Raw genomic sequence first — 17360 nt, forward strand, 5'->3', positions numbered from 1 at the left:
CAAAATGACTAAAACCTTTCTAAAATTGACCCAAAATGACAAAGGATGGCTGAAATGTGTCCAAAATAAAGTCAAATTGTGTCCTTCATGACTACAATATTCTCAAAGCGACTCAAAATTTGCTTAAAATAACATAAATTTTGTTAAAAAAAAAATACTCTTCTATTTGTCCCAAATGACTAAAACTTAACCAAAATTCCTAAAAAAAAAAACAAGAACGTTGCAGTCATTAAGGACACAATCCGACTTTATTTTGGAAACGTTTGAGTCATTTTAGAATTTTTCTGTCATTTAGAATCAATGTTGGATAAACTTTAGTCAATTTGGATGGATTTCACCTAATTTTGGACAGCATTTTGACAAATTTTAGAAAACTTTTAGTCATTTTGTATTATTCTTGGGTAATTATTGACCAGATTTATGTCTTTGTGGACACATTTGAGTCTAGTTTTGTGTATGCATTGTCCAAAATAGGGCTGCAGCTAACGAAGCCTCGAGTAATCGTCTGAGCACGATACGCCATCAAAAGCGGAAGTGAGCGCGCAATGCAACAGAAATCAGCATCCGACCGGAGCGCGGAACACGGACGGACATCGGCGCTGCATCGTGCATGTATTATGTATGCATGATGCAGCGTGGACGTCCGCGTTTAGATACAGCTGTATAGTACACGCCGAAATCCGTGTTTACGATAGATCGCTGATGTCTGCGCTGCATTGTGCATACATAATGTACGTACGATGCAGCGCCGATGTCCGTCTGTGTTCCGCGCTCCGGTCGGACCCTAATTTCTGTTGCATTGCGCGCTCACTTTCGCTTTTGATGACGTTTCGTGCTCAGACGATTACTTGAGGCTTCGTTAGCTGCAGCCCTAGTCCAAAATGTGTAAAAATTGTCTAGAATGACTCAAAATTCCCGTAGACGGCCTGGTGTGTCATTTACCTGGGGAACACATGGCACCAGGATGCATTTTGGGAAGAAGACAAGCTGGAGGAAGTGTGATGCTTTGGTCAACATTCTGCTGAGAAGCCTTTGGTCCTCCATCCATGTGGATGTTACTTTGACACGTACCTCCTACCGAAGCCTTGCTGTAGACCATGAACACACTTTCATGGAAACGGTATTCCATGATGGCCTCTTTCAGCCACAAAGCAAAAACGGTTCAGGAATAGTTAGAGGAGCACAACAACCAGTTTGAGATGTTGACTTAGCCTCCAATGTTCCCTAGATCCCAATCCAATAGAGCAACTGTAGGGTGTTCTGGTCAAACAAGACCGACCCATGGAGGCCCCACCTCACAACTTCCAGGACATCAAGGATCTGATGCTGACATCTTGGTTCAGATACCACAGCACACCTTCAGGCCTAGAGGGGTCCAGATATCACAGAACACCTTCAGGGTCTAGAGGAGTCCAGATACCACAGAACACCTTCAGGGTCTAGAGGAGTCCAGATATCACAGAACACCTTCACGTCTAGAGGAATCCAGATGCCACAACACACCTTAAGGGTCTAGAGGAGTCCAGGTACCACAGCACACATTCAGGTCTAGAGGAGTCCAGATACCACAGCACACATTCAGGTCTAGAGGAGTCCAGATACCACAGCACACCTTAAGGGTCTAGAGGAGTCCAGATACCACAGAACACCTTCAGGTCTAGAGGAGTCCAGGTACCACAGCACACCTTCAGGGTCTAGTGGAGTCCAGGTACCACAGCACACATTCAGGTCTAGAGGAGTCCAGATACCACAGCACACCTTAAGGGTCTAGAGGAGTCCAGATACCACAGAACACCTTCAGGTCTAGAGGAGTCCAGGTACCACAGCACACCTTCAGGGTCTAGTGGAGTCCAGGTACCACAGCACACATTCAGGTCTAGAGGAGTCCAGATACCACAGCACACCTTAAGGGTCTAGAGGAGTCCAGATACCACAGAACACCTTCAGGTCTAGAGGAGTCCAGGTACCACAGCACACCTTCAGGGTCTAGTGGAGTCCAGGTACCACAGCACACATTCAGGTCTAGAGGAGTCCAGATACCACAGCACACCTTAAGGGTCTAGAGGAGTCCAGGTACCACAGCACGCCTTAAGGGTCTAGAGGAGTCCAGATACCACAGCACACCTTAAGGGTCTAGAGGAGTCCAGATACCACAGCACACCTTCAGGTCTAGAGGAGTCCAGATACCACAGAACACCTTCAGGTCTAGAGGAGTCCAGATACCACAGCACACATTCAGGTCTAGAGGAGTCCAAGCCTCGACGGACCAACACAGCATTATCTAGGTGGTCATATTGTTAGACCTGATCGGTGTGTATTTGTCCATGGAATTAGAAAGCAGTACTTTGAGTAGACGTACTTGAAGCCACAACTGCAGTTAAAGTCAAAGTTTAAAACCTTCCGATGCTCCCTTTACCTCCAGTCAGCCTTCATCCCAACACTTCCTGCTTCTTCATCCTCAGAACAAACCGTGTGGCTGTAATAAGACAATAAGAGCCGTTCTGGCTGACAGAACAGAGCCGGGCCTAAATTACTGCACATTATCAGGACGGCGGCGCTGAAACATCCACGGCGGCAAACTCACGGCCCTCGCAATCTAATGAAACGAAGCTTCGCGTGAAACAATAACGCTGACATTCAGTTGGGCCCGGATTTGCCTTTCAAATGAGGCTATTGATGGTTTAGAAAGTCACAATCCAGCTGCGCCGGCCGGGAAAAAGCAACAGTCAGATCGGAACCTTTGTTCCTGTCACGCCGTCCTGCCTCCATCTGCTGCATCGAGGTTTTTATTTTCCACCTGCCGTCGACACAATAAAACAAATATCATTGTCTTACTCCGGCCCTGTTGGCGCCGCATATTATTAATAACAGACAACTGACAGTGGAGTCACATTCAGAGGCCTCTTAGTGTCAGTCCAAAATATGACAATAGAAGAAAGAAGATGTAAAAAAAAAACAATAAATCTAGTCAACAATTACCCAAAAATAGTCCAAAATGACTAGAACTTTCCTAAAATTAATACAATTTGTCTAAATTGTGTCTGAAATTAGGTGAAATCCATCCAAAATTACTTAAGTTTATCTGAAATTAATCCAAAATGACAGAAAAAAAAGTCTAAAATGTCTCAAATGCAATCACAATGTTCTCAAAATGGCTTGAAATTGTTCCAAAAGACTAAAACCCGTCTAAAGTGATTAAAACTTGTCCAAAATGCAGAAAAAATCATCCATAATGACCCAAAATTCATCGAAAATGTGCAAATAGAAGAAAGAAGGTGCAAAAATAACATGTCTTTGTGAGGCTGTTCTGCTTCTAGATACACACATCATTCAAATACACAAACCTACACTCAAAATGTGTCCACAATGACATAAATGTGGACAACAATTGCCCCAAAACAATCCAAAATGGCTAAAGCATTTCTGAAATTCCTAAAATGTTTAAAAAAACTGAGGTTAAATTGGTCCAAAATTACTTGAAAATCGATCCAAAATGAAAGAAAAAGTCTCAAATGGCTCAAATGTGTCCAAAATAAAGTCAGAATGTGTCCTTAGTAACTACAATGTTCTCAGAAGGACTCAAAAATGAGCCTAAAATGACAGTTTTCTAAATGTCCCAAATGACTAAAATTATCCAAAATTCATCAAATTTGTCCAAAATTCAGCGAACTTCATCTAAAATGACCTGAGACTATCCAAGATGAATAAAAATTGTCCAGAATGACTCAAAATAAGTCCAAAACGTGCAAATAGAAGAAAGAAGGTGCAAAAATAGCACATCATTATGCACACTGTTCTGTTGCTAGCTGCACACATCATTACAAATATACAAAACTAGACTCAAAATGTGTCCACAATGACAGAAATCTGCTCAACAATTACCAAAAATAGTCCAGAATGACAAGAACTTTTCTGAAATTCCTAAATTGTGTCAAAAATGAAGTGAAATCGGTCCAAAATTACTTGAAAATCGATCCAAAATGACAGAAAAAAAGTCTAAAATGGCTCAAATGTGTCCAAAATAAAGTCACATTGTGTCCTTAGTGACTACAATGTTCTCAGAATGACTCAAAAATAAGCTTAAAATGACATAAATCTGGTCAAAAGTATTTTTCTAATGTCCCAAATAATTAAAACTGATTCAAAATTCAAAAAAATTGTCCAAAATGTGTCATAACTTAGGTGAAATTCATCCAAAATGACTAATATTTGTCCAAAATGCAGAAAAAATTGTCCAGAATGACCCAAAATTAGTCAAAATGTGCAAAACTAACACGTCCCTGTGTGGCTGTTCTGCTTCTGAACAAGTTTGAATCATTTTGGACAAATTTTAGATAAACTCCAGTTTTAGTCATTTGGGACATTTAGAAGAATATTTTTGACAAGATTTATGTAATTTTAGACTCATTTTGATTCATTTGGTAGAATGATGTCATTTTCTGTCATTGTGGATCAATTTTGGATAAACTTCAGTCATTTCGGACCGATTTCACCCAAAGTCCGGTGACAAATTTTAGGAATTTCAGAAAAGTTCTCGTCATTTTGGGCTCATTTTTGGTCATTCTGGACAATCTTTTATGCATTTTGGACATGATTTAGTCATTTTGGACTAATTTTGGAGAAACTTAGGTCATTTTGGATGGATTTCACCTGATTTCAGACAATTTTGAGAAATATTAGTCAATTTTTATCCATTTTGGACTATTTTTGACCAGATTTATGTCACTATGAACACATTTTGAGTCTGGTTTTGTGTATTTAAATGATGTGTACAGCCAGAAGCAGAACAGTCACACAAGCATGTGTTATTTTTGCACCTTCTTTCTCCTATTTGTATATTTTTTCTTTGTTTTAGATGCATCCTGCCTCCACATCTAGAGGCCTCTTGGTCTCGGGGCTAATTAAAGTCATTCTTCGGTAATATTCCTAAATCAACTGCTTCCTCTTTAGCTCGTTTAGCGGCTAATTGGAAGCATGTGCACCAAAGCCAGAGGCTCCCTTTTAACCCCTGACACTTGGAGAATGTGTCTGTCGCAGGCATTGATTTATTTCTCTTTATTCTCGCATCCAGGAGGGAGAACGTGCAGCTTTCTAATTACGTTTGTCGATGCGCCGCCGCTGCTGCTGCTGGTGTTTATCTCAGCGCTTCATGCTGGCAGGAGGAGTTCAGGTCACGGTTTCTGGTAGAAGAAGTGATGTTTCACCAGGAGAAGCAGCAGAAACAGGAGTCTGACTAAAGACTGTGACAGAAACATTATTTCCTGAATTGCAAAGTGTTTTCTTTTGTGCGATTTCACTCCCGTTTCATCAGCAAGACAAAGACAAATTATCGACAATGTGATGTTTCTTGTTCACAGCGAGATTTTCTGTACAGTAAATAAAGGGACTATTTTCTACACAAAATTCAAATTTACTGATTTTAAGAAACCTTCCGAGTTGCAAATGTTATTTTAAAGAGGTTTTGGCAGAATAGTGTTGGATAAACTTCAGATTTTGTGCAATTTAAACTAAAATGCTGCATTAATTGTTTTAAAAGTTACTTAATTTTGAGGTAATTCCATGAAATTGATGCAAAAATTTAAGCATCAGTGGAATTAATGAATTTCTTCAAAGCGACTACATGAACAAAAACAAGAAAAATCCAAAAACTGCTCATTTAAATTATTTTAACGTTTCAAACTTTAAAACTTGTGTTCATATTTAAGGCAATTAAGTAATTAATGCACAAAAAATACTTCAAATAACACGAAAAACCACTTTGTTGAACAACTTAATGTGATGAGTAATTGCCTCAAAGTCTTAAAATAATTCAAAATCCCTCTTTTTTAGATGTGTAAATATCCTTTATCAGATATTTAAAAAGATTTTAAAATGTAAAATTAAGACTAGAAATAATATTTAAATTATTCAACCATTACTCAGCCATATTTAGAGCTAATTTTGTTGTTCTAAGACATATAAATATTCTTTATTAGATATTTAATACATACACAACATGTTAAATTAAAACTAGAAACAGTATTTTAATTACTCAGCCATATTAGGAGGAATTTTGTTGTTTTAAGACATATACATACACCCCCCGCCAAAAGTTTTGAGACGGGTTCTCATTCATTTGAATGAGAATCCGTCTCAAAACTTTTGACAGGGGATGTAGCCTTTATTAGATATTTAAAACAAGATTTTAAAACATACACAACATGTTAAATTAAAACTAGAAACAGTATTTTAATTACTCAACCATATTTATGAGGAATTTTATTGTTTTGAGATCTATAACGATCCTTTATTAGATATTAAAAATATTTAAAAACATACACAATATGCAGAATTAAAACTAGAAGTGGCTTTTAAATTACTCAATCATATTTAGAGCTAATTTTGTCACTAGGAATAGTAGCTTAATTATGGAATTTTTAAATATTTCAGTCATTTACAGCAGTTTTTGGCACTCCGGCTGCCAGAATATTTCCATTATTTACATTTATTCTACTGTCTGTCCATGACTGTGAACATTCTGAACACATTTGGACTTTAGGAAGCCTTGGAGGGAAACAACTCGCCCAATTATTTTAAATTTTCTCGTTCTTTTATTATTTAAAAGTTGATTTCAGACCAAACATCTCCTGTCTGACTGCTTGCAGCTCATTATGGCCTCGCTGCACCTCAGAGATTCTGTGGACCCGACAGACGGTTTTTATTCTCCTTCTGCTGCAGCAGTCGAAGGTTTTTGGTGTTTATCTGCTCAGACAGCTTCCCTCTGAACTCCCGTTAATCATTCATGTCGCTCCATTTCTGCAGCAACAGAAAAAACAAAGCAAACAGAATAACACTGCGACGGAGAAACGTCTCCAGATGCTGCAGCAGGTTTACTGAGGAGAACGAAGCTCGTCGTCTTCAACCAGGAAACAATCGGAGGACGGAGATTGATTTCCTCTTTCTGATCCATTAAGCTTCACCTCTCCTGGATCCTCTCAAACACCTGCCTCCTGACGGGACATTAGCGGTGTTTTATACATTAGCTAACCCTCTGATGCGTCCGTCTGAGCACAGAACCACCGTTTCTGTGCGCATCTCCATTTAGAGGAAGATCGTTTCTGTTCACCGGATCGTCCTCATGGAGAAGGTAAAGGTAGGACGAGGACAGAACAGACGGAGAAACTCTATGGAATCATCAAAGGATCACCAGACATGAGACGTTACAGACTTTAGAGCAGCAGTTTATACAGAAAAACCAATAAAAACAGATAAAACCTCAATAATGTTCCTGTTTTTAGCTCATTAATAGACGAATCACTCATCAGGTGTTCACTCTTGCAGCCATTTGTGTCATTTTGGACTCATTTTCAACTCGATTTAGACAAATTTTTAACTAATTTTGAGTCATTATGGGCAATTTCCAGTCATTTTGGACAAATTTGCAACTCATTTTAGGCAAGTTGTTGTTGTTTTGAACAAATTTTGAGTCATTTAAGATGAGCTTAAATTGCCTTTGGAGAAGTTTTGAGTCATTTTGGACAATTTTTCCCACTAATTTTAGGTTTGAGTGAATTTTTAACTCAATTTAGACACATTTTTGTCATTCTGGATAAATTTTAATCAATTTTGAACTTGTTTTTATTCATCTTGGACAATTGTCAAGTCATTTTGTATAAATCTGGGTGCATGAAGACTCTTGTGTTCACTCTGGCAAACAGTTTTTGTCGTTTTGGATTCATTTTTAACCCAGCGTGGATAAATTGTCATCATTTTGGACTAATTTTGAATCATTTCAGACAAGTTTCAATTATTTTGGACTAATTTTGGGTTATTTTAGACACGTTTCAATTATTCTGAACCAGTTTTGAGTTATTGTGGACGAATTTCCAATCATTTGGGACATGTCTGAGTACATGAAGACTCTTGTGTTCATCTAACAGCAGAACATCAGGTGAGTTTAGCTCATGGCTCAGACATTTTTGAGATTTTTCAAGTTCAAATTCTAAGTCATTTTTGACAAATTTTCAATAAATTTTAGACAAGTTTGAGTGCATGAAGACTCTCGTGTTCACTCTTACAGACAGTTTTTGTCATTTGCAACTCATTTTTGTACACATTTTAATTAATTTCAAACCAGTTTCAAGCCATTTCAGACACTTGGAGTGCATGAGGACTGTTGTGTTCCCTTTGACAGCAGAACATTTGGTGAGTTTTGTTCGTGGTTCAGACATTTCAAAGTTTGGCAGAAGCAGCTGTAGAAAGTAAATAAACCTAGAGGACTGTGAGAAAGCTGCAGGAATCCCTGACTGGCCGTTATGAACAGGAGGAAAAACAATAGAACGATTTAAACTGACAAGTGGGAAGTTGAACAGCTGTGAACCAAGCCTTTAATGGAATCAGTTGTAGAAAAAGAGCCATAAAAGCTCTTTCTTTTTTTGGTGGCACCTTATAGAAGAGCCTTCCAAGACCCTACTTGAACCCAACTGCTCTGAAGATTACTTCAACGAGACCCATCTCTGGTCCTACTTTGGATCTTACTTGTGAGGAACTCCGTAAACATCCTGTAAAAATGTCTTGTGACCACTGCTGTCCATTCAACAGCTATGTTTCTTTTTGTCCATTATTTTTACACACATAAAACTTATTTACCAGTTAAAACCAAATTTCTCCACCTTTAAACTCCTCCGCTAACAACAGTGACTCTCTGTTCAGACAAACACTTGCTTTGCTGAATCTTTATGACACAAACAAACCAAAGACGTCACAAAGTTGACTTCATGATAGTTTCTGAGCAGATCTGAAGCCTCAAATATCAACAAATCCTAAAAAAAACTAACATTATTAGCAACAAACTGGCCTCTCAGCAGGTGGATAAAGAGGTGTTTGAGCTTCCTGGATGTTTGCTGCTGGGTGCCAAACTGAGGTCACCACAGAAAGACGTGTGGTTTGATGTCAAAGGTCCTGAGGAGGTTTTTGTCCACAGCGCCCTCTGCTGCGCGCTGAAGGCACTGCAGATCTTTTCCAGTGTTCAGGAGCTCAGCTGTGAGATTTATTCAACAACGGGCTGATGCTCACTAATTAGCTTGTTTAAGATAATGAACCAGCCGATTATAACCGACGGATCCCAACTGTCCCGCCTTTGCACAGCTGCTGCAGGAAGATGGCGGCCATGTTTGGCTTTTTGATGGAACTGGAAAGCAAAGTGGTGTTTGAGAGATTAAATCAGGAGTCAGCCATGAATGCAGCACATCAAATTGGACCTGAGTTGGTTTTATTTGGACGATTTTTTTGTTTTCAGATTGTTGTTGTTGTCTGGAACAACTTTTGGGTGATTTCAGACACATTTCAATTATTTTTGAACAAGTTTTGTGTCATTTTGAGCAAATTTCCAACTCATTTTAGACCCGTTTTATCATTCTAGGCACATTTTATTTAATTTCAAACTAGATTTGAGTCATTCTGTACAAATTTCCAGTAATATTGGAGACATTTTCAACTCATTTTGGAGTTTTGAGTCATTTTTGGGAAAGTTTGGGTGCATGAAAACTCTCATGTTCACTCTTGCGGACATTTTTTGTTATTTTTGACTAATTTTAACTCAATTTAGACAAGCTGTTGTTATTTTGGATGAATTTTGAGTAATTTCAGACATGTTCATTATTTAAGTTAAGTTTTGAGTCATTTTGGGCAAATTTTCAACTCTTCTTGGACACGTTTCTGTCATTCTGGACAAATTCTAATCAATTTTAAACCACTTCTGAGTCACTCTGGACAAATTTTCAACTCATTTTGGAGTTTTGAATAATTTTGGGCAAGTCTGAGTGCATGAAGAGTCTTATGTTCACTCTTACAGGTAATTGTTGTCATTTTGGATTCATTTTAACCCAGTTTGGACAGACTGTCAACATCGTAGACAAATTTAGAGTCATTTTAGACACATTTCAGTCATTTTTGGACAAGTTTTGAGTAATTCTGGACAGTTTTTCCAAGTTATTTTAGACACATTTTTGTCATTCTGTTCAAATTTTTTGTTAATTTCAAACTACTTTTGAGTCATTCTGGACAATTTTCCAGTCATTTTGGACTAATTTTGAGTCATTTTAGACAAGGTGTTGTTGTTGTTGTTTTGGATGCATTTAAATTATTTTGGGCAAGTTTTGAGTCATTCTGGACAAGTTTGAGTGCTTGAAGATCCTCGTCTTTACTCTTGCAGCCATTTTGCACAATTTTTTTATCTGAATTTAGACAAATTTTCAACTCACTTTGTACTGATTTTGAATCGTCTTAGACACGTTTCAATTACTTTTGGCCACATTTGTGTCATTCTGGACACATTTTAATCAATTTCAAACTAGTTTTGAGTCATACTGGATCATTTTCCAGTTGTTTTCAAGGTATTGGACTAATTCTGAGGAATTTTAGACATGTTCCAGTTATTTTTGGACAATTTTTGAGTCATTGTGGAGAAATTTTCAACATGTTTTTGTCAGTCACAATTTTCCAGCCATGCAGGGGGAATATCAAAATCAAATTAATATCTGACATTAATGAGCATTTCTAAGATTAGAAATGCTGAAAGGGAAAACAAAAGCAAACCGGAGCACACCCACACTTCTGTTTAAATCTTTCTGGTTAAAAGCAAACTTCATGACAATATGGAAACACTTTTACATTGCATAACGTCGGCCGCAGACACGAGAACAAACTGCCGTTAAAAACAAACCAACACATTGTCTGCAGCCTACAGTAAGTGATGTTTTCCCATAAACTGCTCAGTGGAGCTATTTCCAGCCTGCTGATGTAAATCTAGTAATTGCTAACAGAGTGCCGTGATGTTATTTTAGCAGCTTCAAGCTCCAAGATGCAGAGATTGGCCATTAAAGTGGAATAAAATGACACCGTTTAATTCGCGGCCATCGACAGGCCTCATGCTCTGCTAAGCTGAGAGCGCATTGTGCTGTTTCATGGGTACAGAAGTGCATTTTACGGGGTAATTGAAAGGCTTTTATGTCGCAGAATGTTTGAGTCCAAAGCCGGCACTGACGGATTAAACCCGACTCTGACAGAGCGATACAAAGAGGGGGCACTTCACGGAGGAGACATGAAAGCATTTCTTGGATCCAAAGCGATAACTTTAATCTCGGAGCCAAATTTTCCGCAACAACCTACAGATGGATGAGGCTTATGTGTCATCAGTGCGGCTCTGGCTGATTGTGTTACTGTATTCCGACACTAAACAGACTCGTGTGCGAGAGTGGCAGTTGAATCAAGACGGCAGCTTCTCCAGTGCCATCTAGTTACAGTTCCGCATTTAATGCGATTAGAGATGAAGTTCTTGCTTTGGGGGGGATGAAACTAAATCTGGAACGAAACAGGGAGAAAGAAACATTTATCTTACTTTAAAATGAGTTTTTCCGAGCCTTAAATCCAATTCTGTTATTCCGAGGCATCTTGATCATAGCTCCCCGTCTGTCCCCAGTTGAGTTTCTAATCACGACTTTAAAGTAGGGACAATCAAGTTTTCTTTGCCCCCAAACTAAACGAGTCATTTTATATTTAGTATTCTGTGACACTGAGCCCAAATCCAACACCATTTTCCTCGAGAATACAAACTTCAAGTACATTAAAGTTATTATAATCCATTGAATGCATACTGAACTGAATATTTCTGCAATGCATTAAGAAAAAAAACTGCACTTCTGCACCCAAGATGTTCTTTACTGTTCTGTAGGTGTTCAGAAACCATCTACAAAACTCTGGACACATGAAAAAAAAAACTTTTTCTCTGCATGATGTAAGTAAATCTGTTGTATCTCAGCTGTAATACCAGGTTGTTCCTCCAGGTGGAGCCTCTTGCCGTTTAATACTGTAGAGACCAGAGGAGGCGTCACTAGGATTAAAGTTCATGTTGGCATTGTGGGAGTTTAGCTAGCAACGGGCACCATGACAGAGACTTTGGTGGTTGTTTATGACCTCCGACAAAGAGTTTGTGTATTTAAGACAAACTGTGATAGGAGTTTATTAATCCTCTGTGAGATAACTGCAGTGTAAGAGGTAAGTGGAAACAGGCAGAAAATTTAAATAAACAAAGAAATGTCCACGTGCAACCAGCACCATGACAAAGACTTTCGTGATTAATGACCTCCGATCTGCGATATTTTGTGTCCACATCAGAAAAGGTTGCAGGTTGGACGATAACAAACGTGTCTAATGGTTTAAAAAGGTTTATTTTATCCAAATAAAAATTTCTAATGAATGTGTTACAGTTTAAAGGTTTATTTGTCCAAAAATATTACTCTCTGTCCGGGTACTTACAGGTTTATTCTATCAATATACCGCTTCCTAACTAACAAGTTTTAGATTTAGAGGGTTAATCCAGTCCAAATTGTACATACTTCATTTTTTTGGAGTCTCTCTGGGCTGGAAATGCTAACCGGTCAGGTCACTTCGAACAGTTCATGCTGTCAACCAGACAGCATTGACAAAGACTTCTGTGGTGGTTATGACCTCCAATTAGAGCTCTTGCATGCAAGTTGAGAGTAGCTTTAGGGCCGACTTTTAGACTGGATAAGAACTTGGTTATAGACAGGTTATAAACCAGTTTTGTACTTCGTTTCAGTCTTGTGCTTTAGGACTGGATTGAAGCTAGCTTATAGGCTAATTTTAGACTTGTTCAACTTGTCAACCAGCGATAATGCATGCAAGTCGAAAGTAGTTTTAGGATTGATTTTGGACTGATTTCAGACTTGGTTTCAGTCACGTTCCACATTGTTTTAACCCTTTGAGGCACAACATGGCTCAAAAGTGATCCATATTCAAAAGAAAATGGGCATCTCTTGACCCATGTTGTGCATCAAAGGGTCAAGACTGGATTGAAGCTAAAGTCTGGGCTGATTTTAGATTTATTTCCAACTAATTGGACTACAGACAGTTCACGGTAGCAAGCAGAGAGCATTGTGGGAAATTTGGCTAGCAACAGGCACCATGACAAAGACTTCTGTGACGCTTAATGGCCTCTGAACAGAGCCTGTATTGAAGTAAAGCCGGAATCAGTAAGGATGTTTTTACTGTGTCCCAATGGTAGAAATATCTGAGCCACTTTTATGGTCCAGATCATGTATTTACTGGCTAAAATAGCTTTACAACCACAGTTTAAACCTTTAGTGGGTTAAAGTTTTATCATTGAGCTCATGTCCTTGGATGTAAACTAAGGATCAGGTTTAGAGTTTTTCTTACCAGTCAGTTAAAAAATGTCTTGATGCCAATCTTTGAGATCGGATCGGGACTCCCTGCATTTAACTATGAAAAAAACAGTCCAACTTTTAAATAGACAGAAGTTCCCAGGAGACCAGAGGAAGCCAGAGAGGAGCCAAATCCGCCAACTAACCAGGAAACCGCCATCAGCCCCCATCATTGCTGCACCATGACATCACCCAGCTTCCTCTCTCTGCTGTCTGTGGTCTGGACTCCCCATTCTGAAGGTCTCAGCAGGGCTGGGCAACTTAATCCAGCGATGAGAGACGAGAAAATAAGAGCGAGGTACTGTAGCTCTCTGCAGCATGTCAGCAGGAATACTGCCCCACTGCAGAGCTCTGTGATACAACCTGACATTACCAGCTTGGATTGCCCCCAAATTAGACGGAGGTATTTTGCTTTGGCTGCGCTCGCCGCTCCGCAAAAACCTGGACACCGTCTAAACTCCAGAAACGTCTCTAATGACAGACATATGGGACCGAAATGTGACCCTGAGCTGCAGATAATCACTGTCATTTAGCGTTAGAGCAAATCAGCGCAGGCCATTAACACTCAGACCGAAGCGGTGCTAAAAGATCCCTTTGGTTAATATGACTGCAGAGGCCGGAATCTAAAATACATGTGTTTAAAGCTGCGACAGATGGTTTTACTGCCTCCATCCAGGGCAAACAACAGTTAGATTAGTGTCATTCACTTCATACTTTATACTTACAGTTCCTACTTCTTGGTCATTTAGGTTTCATCCAGTAAATCAAATCCCATGTTTGGTATCTGAAAGAGAAAAGACAAATTTAGAGCTGAAATACAAAAGTTGATGAATAAATGAATGAATGAGTAATTTCACATTTAAAGACAGAAGATGTTCGATTTTGTGATATAAAACTGATGTGATGGCAGTGTCAGGTGTGAGAGTTTGCTTCTTACATGACCACAAAACAAAGTTGAAGGCATCAGTTTGGGTTCTGAAAGCTACGACAGATATTTTTCATCATTTTTTGACTTTAAAATGACCAAATATTTACTCAGTTAATTGAGAAAACAGATTAATAAGCCAAGAAAACAATCATTCCTTGTAGCTCTACTGATACTGTTGTCACTGCAAACAGCCGTCCTAACACCAGCTAGGAGGCCACGCTAACTTAAATCACTCTTAAGTTTGGATTATACCTCAAACATATAGTTGATGTTTAACTACTTTTCTAAGCTGTGACTCGTTTTTCTGGATTACAACTGGGTGACTCTGTGTCACCTCATCGAGATTATGGGAGGTCAGTTGCTGAAATTCCAACATTTTCATAATTCTTCACCCAATGGAAAGCTTCAATAAATCATCTGCGAATTGGAAATCTAACAAGATGCCACTTTTAGACGTCCGTTTCTCTTAACCCTTTAAGCTTCAGTCAATTCCAGCCATTTTCAGTACAAAAAAATCGCTAATATTCTATTTTTAAATTAAAAAAATGACGAAAAATACAGGGAATATTGGACGGGCATCGCGAGGTGCATTTCCTTGAAACTAACCGATTCGTGGATTTTATACCGACTTCAGGACATGTTTTGGACAAAATAGTTTACTGGCTTGTGTCATCTGGATGTAAAAGGTTGGATTATGGCCGTTTTTTGTGGAATCTTTTTTTTTGTGTGTAATAATGAACCCGGAAATGTGAGTCGCGCTGTGTACGTTGAAGCCGTGTATAGAGAACGGATGGATGGATATTCGTTTTTGTCGGACACGTGTTTTTCTCACCCGCTGTGGTAATCGCATCTGAAAGTGGTTTATACCGGCGGATTCATGAGAATCTAAGCTTTCAATCGGCGTATAGTGTTTGTATAATCGCGTTTGCAGCCGTCGGACATTCTTGAAATTCCTATGCAAATTAGTAGGTGTACCACCGGCGGTACACTGAAGCTTAAGGGGTATACGTCTTTGAGTCTTCAAAACTGCATTCTTTCTTTCAGCCAGCAGGGGGTGGATCGTCTGGTGGTAAAAACATGTCTGATTGTACAGAAGTCCATGAGAAAATAAAACTAAAACAAAAAATAAATAAATACAGATAAAACTTCAACAAGCTCAGCTCATTAATGGAAGAATCGCATGTCCAGGTTGGACTGAAGCTCAACAGGAGACATGAAAACAGTCTTTGAATTAAAGTTTCCACAGAGATCTGACCATCAAAGCTAACGTTAGCCACATTAGTGAAACAGCATGCTAACACTCAGGATTTACCATCAGTAATAGAGCAGTGATACAGGTGATGTTCAGTTCCTGTGATGCTGGCAGTGCATGAAGACTCTCGTGTTCACTCTCGCAGACAGTTTTCCAGTCATTTTGGACTCATTTCCTGCTCATTTTAGACAAGCTGTTGTTGTTTTTGATGAATTTTGAGTCATTTCAGACACATTTTAATTATTATTGGACAAGTTTTGAGTCATTGTGGACAATTTTCTAATCATTTTGGACAGGTCTGAGTGCATGAAGACTCTTGTGTTCACTCCTACAGTCAACAGCAAAACATTTGGTGAGTTTTGCTCGTAGCATTTTAGAGTTATCAAGTTCAAACTCTGAGTCATTTTGGACAAATTTTCAGCTCATTTTGGTGTGCGAGTCATTTTGGGCAAGTTTGGGTGCATGAAGATTCTCGTGTTCACTCTTGGAGCCCGTTTTTTGTCATTTTGGACAAATTTTTAACTCAATTTAGACTCACTTTGAACAGTTTGTACATGTTTTTGTCATTCTGGACGAACTTTGAATCATTTTGGACTAATTTTGAATTAAAACCAGGATAAATGAAACATGTTAGCATGAAGACAACATGGAAGAAAATTGAATGTTTGCACACAAGTTGACAATATCATCTCTTGCCATCTCAGATTTCACCAACCTACCCATGATTTAAGGTGTCCATTTGGCTGAAATTAGTCATTTTGTGGCCATTATTTATCCATTCTGTTGTTGTTTTGTGTCTTGTTTACGTCTTTTTGTTTCTTTGTGACAGTTCTGTCTCAGGTTTGTAATTTTTTGTCTCACTTCTGTCATTTTGTGTCATTTTTGTCCATCTGTGCTTTGTTTATGTCATCTTGAGTCTATTTTTTTACGTTTCAACAGTAGTGGAAATATATTTGTATGCCTGACAGTAGGATATTAACAAATAGTTAGCATATAAGGAACTGAGTATTTCTTTGTAATACTTTCTAAGGAAAAGTAACACCTATTTGAGTCTTTTGTTGTTACGAATCTTGTGTTCCAACTTCATGGCTGATTTTAATGGTACTACTACTCTTACAAACACTACATTCTGTACTTAAACTGGCACATGTTGATGTTTTTCAGGAGAAAAAAATGGGAATATATTTGACATTGCTACATATTTTTAGATGTAAAATTTCTCTTTCTTTAGTGTTAAGTTCTTCATTTTGAATTAAAAATAGCTTTTTTGGCAGTATTTCTACTTAATATCAGAGTACTTCTTTTACCACTGCAAACATTCATCAGAGAAAAGGTTAAAATAAAGCAATGTAAGAGTTTTAAAGGTTTAATGCAGTAAACTGGTTAATTCAAAGGTGATGAAGTCCAAGATGTTTGGTTTGGTCTCAAATATACTTAGATAAACATCTGATGTCTTATGCTTCTTACCCTGTGACACTTTTCTCTCTCTATTAAATTTTCTTCACTGTAATCAGAGGCTGAAGGATTAATTACTGACACTAATTACACCCGTGCTTCTCCTCCAACACAAATACTTCATGACAAAACCATTCAGTCAACAAGTCAGAGCGGCTTCTGGATTCTTTTGTGAATTTTGGGCCTTAAAAGAGTTTTAAACATTCATCTTATTAAAAACAAAGTAGGACAAAGGTGGTAGCTGAGATTGACACTGACTCATTACATTAAATGCAGCGTCATTTTCGACTCAACAAAATCCACACATCAGAGCATTTTTCACTACCAAAACCTATATTTTTTAACACTATTTTTTCACTTTACTCTTCATACTGAACACTTTTATCTTCTTACCTAACGCAGTTGCTCAGCAAACTGACATTTAACAAGTTCATGATCAAACATTTCGTCTTTCTTCGCTTTGCGTCGCCTCTTTACAACGTCTACAGGCGAAGCTTAATAGTTT

At 38.4% G+C, this 17360-nt stretch overlaps 1 long non-coding RNA gene across 1 annotated transcript in view; it reads right to left on the minus strand.

Annotated features, from left to right (window-relative positions):
• LOC127536070 (uncharacterized) overlaps window positions 1–14016 on the minus strand; it is a 46653-nt gene extending 32637 nt beyond the window's left edge. Inside the window, exon 1 of the long non-coding RNA XR_007945081.1 lies at window positions 13946–14016. This is a non-coding gene — a long non-coding RNA (uncharacterized LOC127536070). The remainder of the gene's footprint in view (window positions 1–13945) is intronic.
• Between the last annotated feature and the right edge of the window lie 3344 nt (window positions 14017–17360).

The sequence above is a fragment of the Acanthochromis polyacanthus genome, chromosome 11 (genome assembly GCF_021347895.1).
Source record: "Acanthochromis polyacanthus isolate Apoly-LR-REF ecotype Palm Island chromosome 11, KAUST_Apoly_ChrSc, whole genome shotgun sequence".
NCBI classification, from domain to species: domain Eukaryota; kingdom Metazoa; phylum Chordata; class Actinopteri; family Pomacentridae; genus Acanthochromis; species Acanthochromis polyacanthus.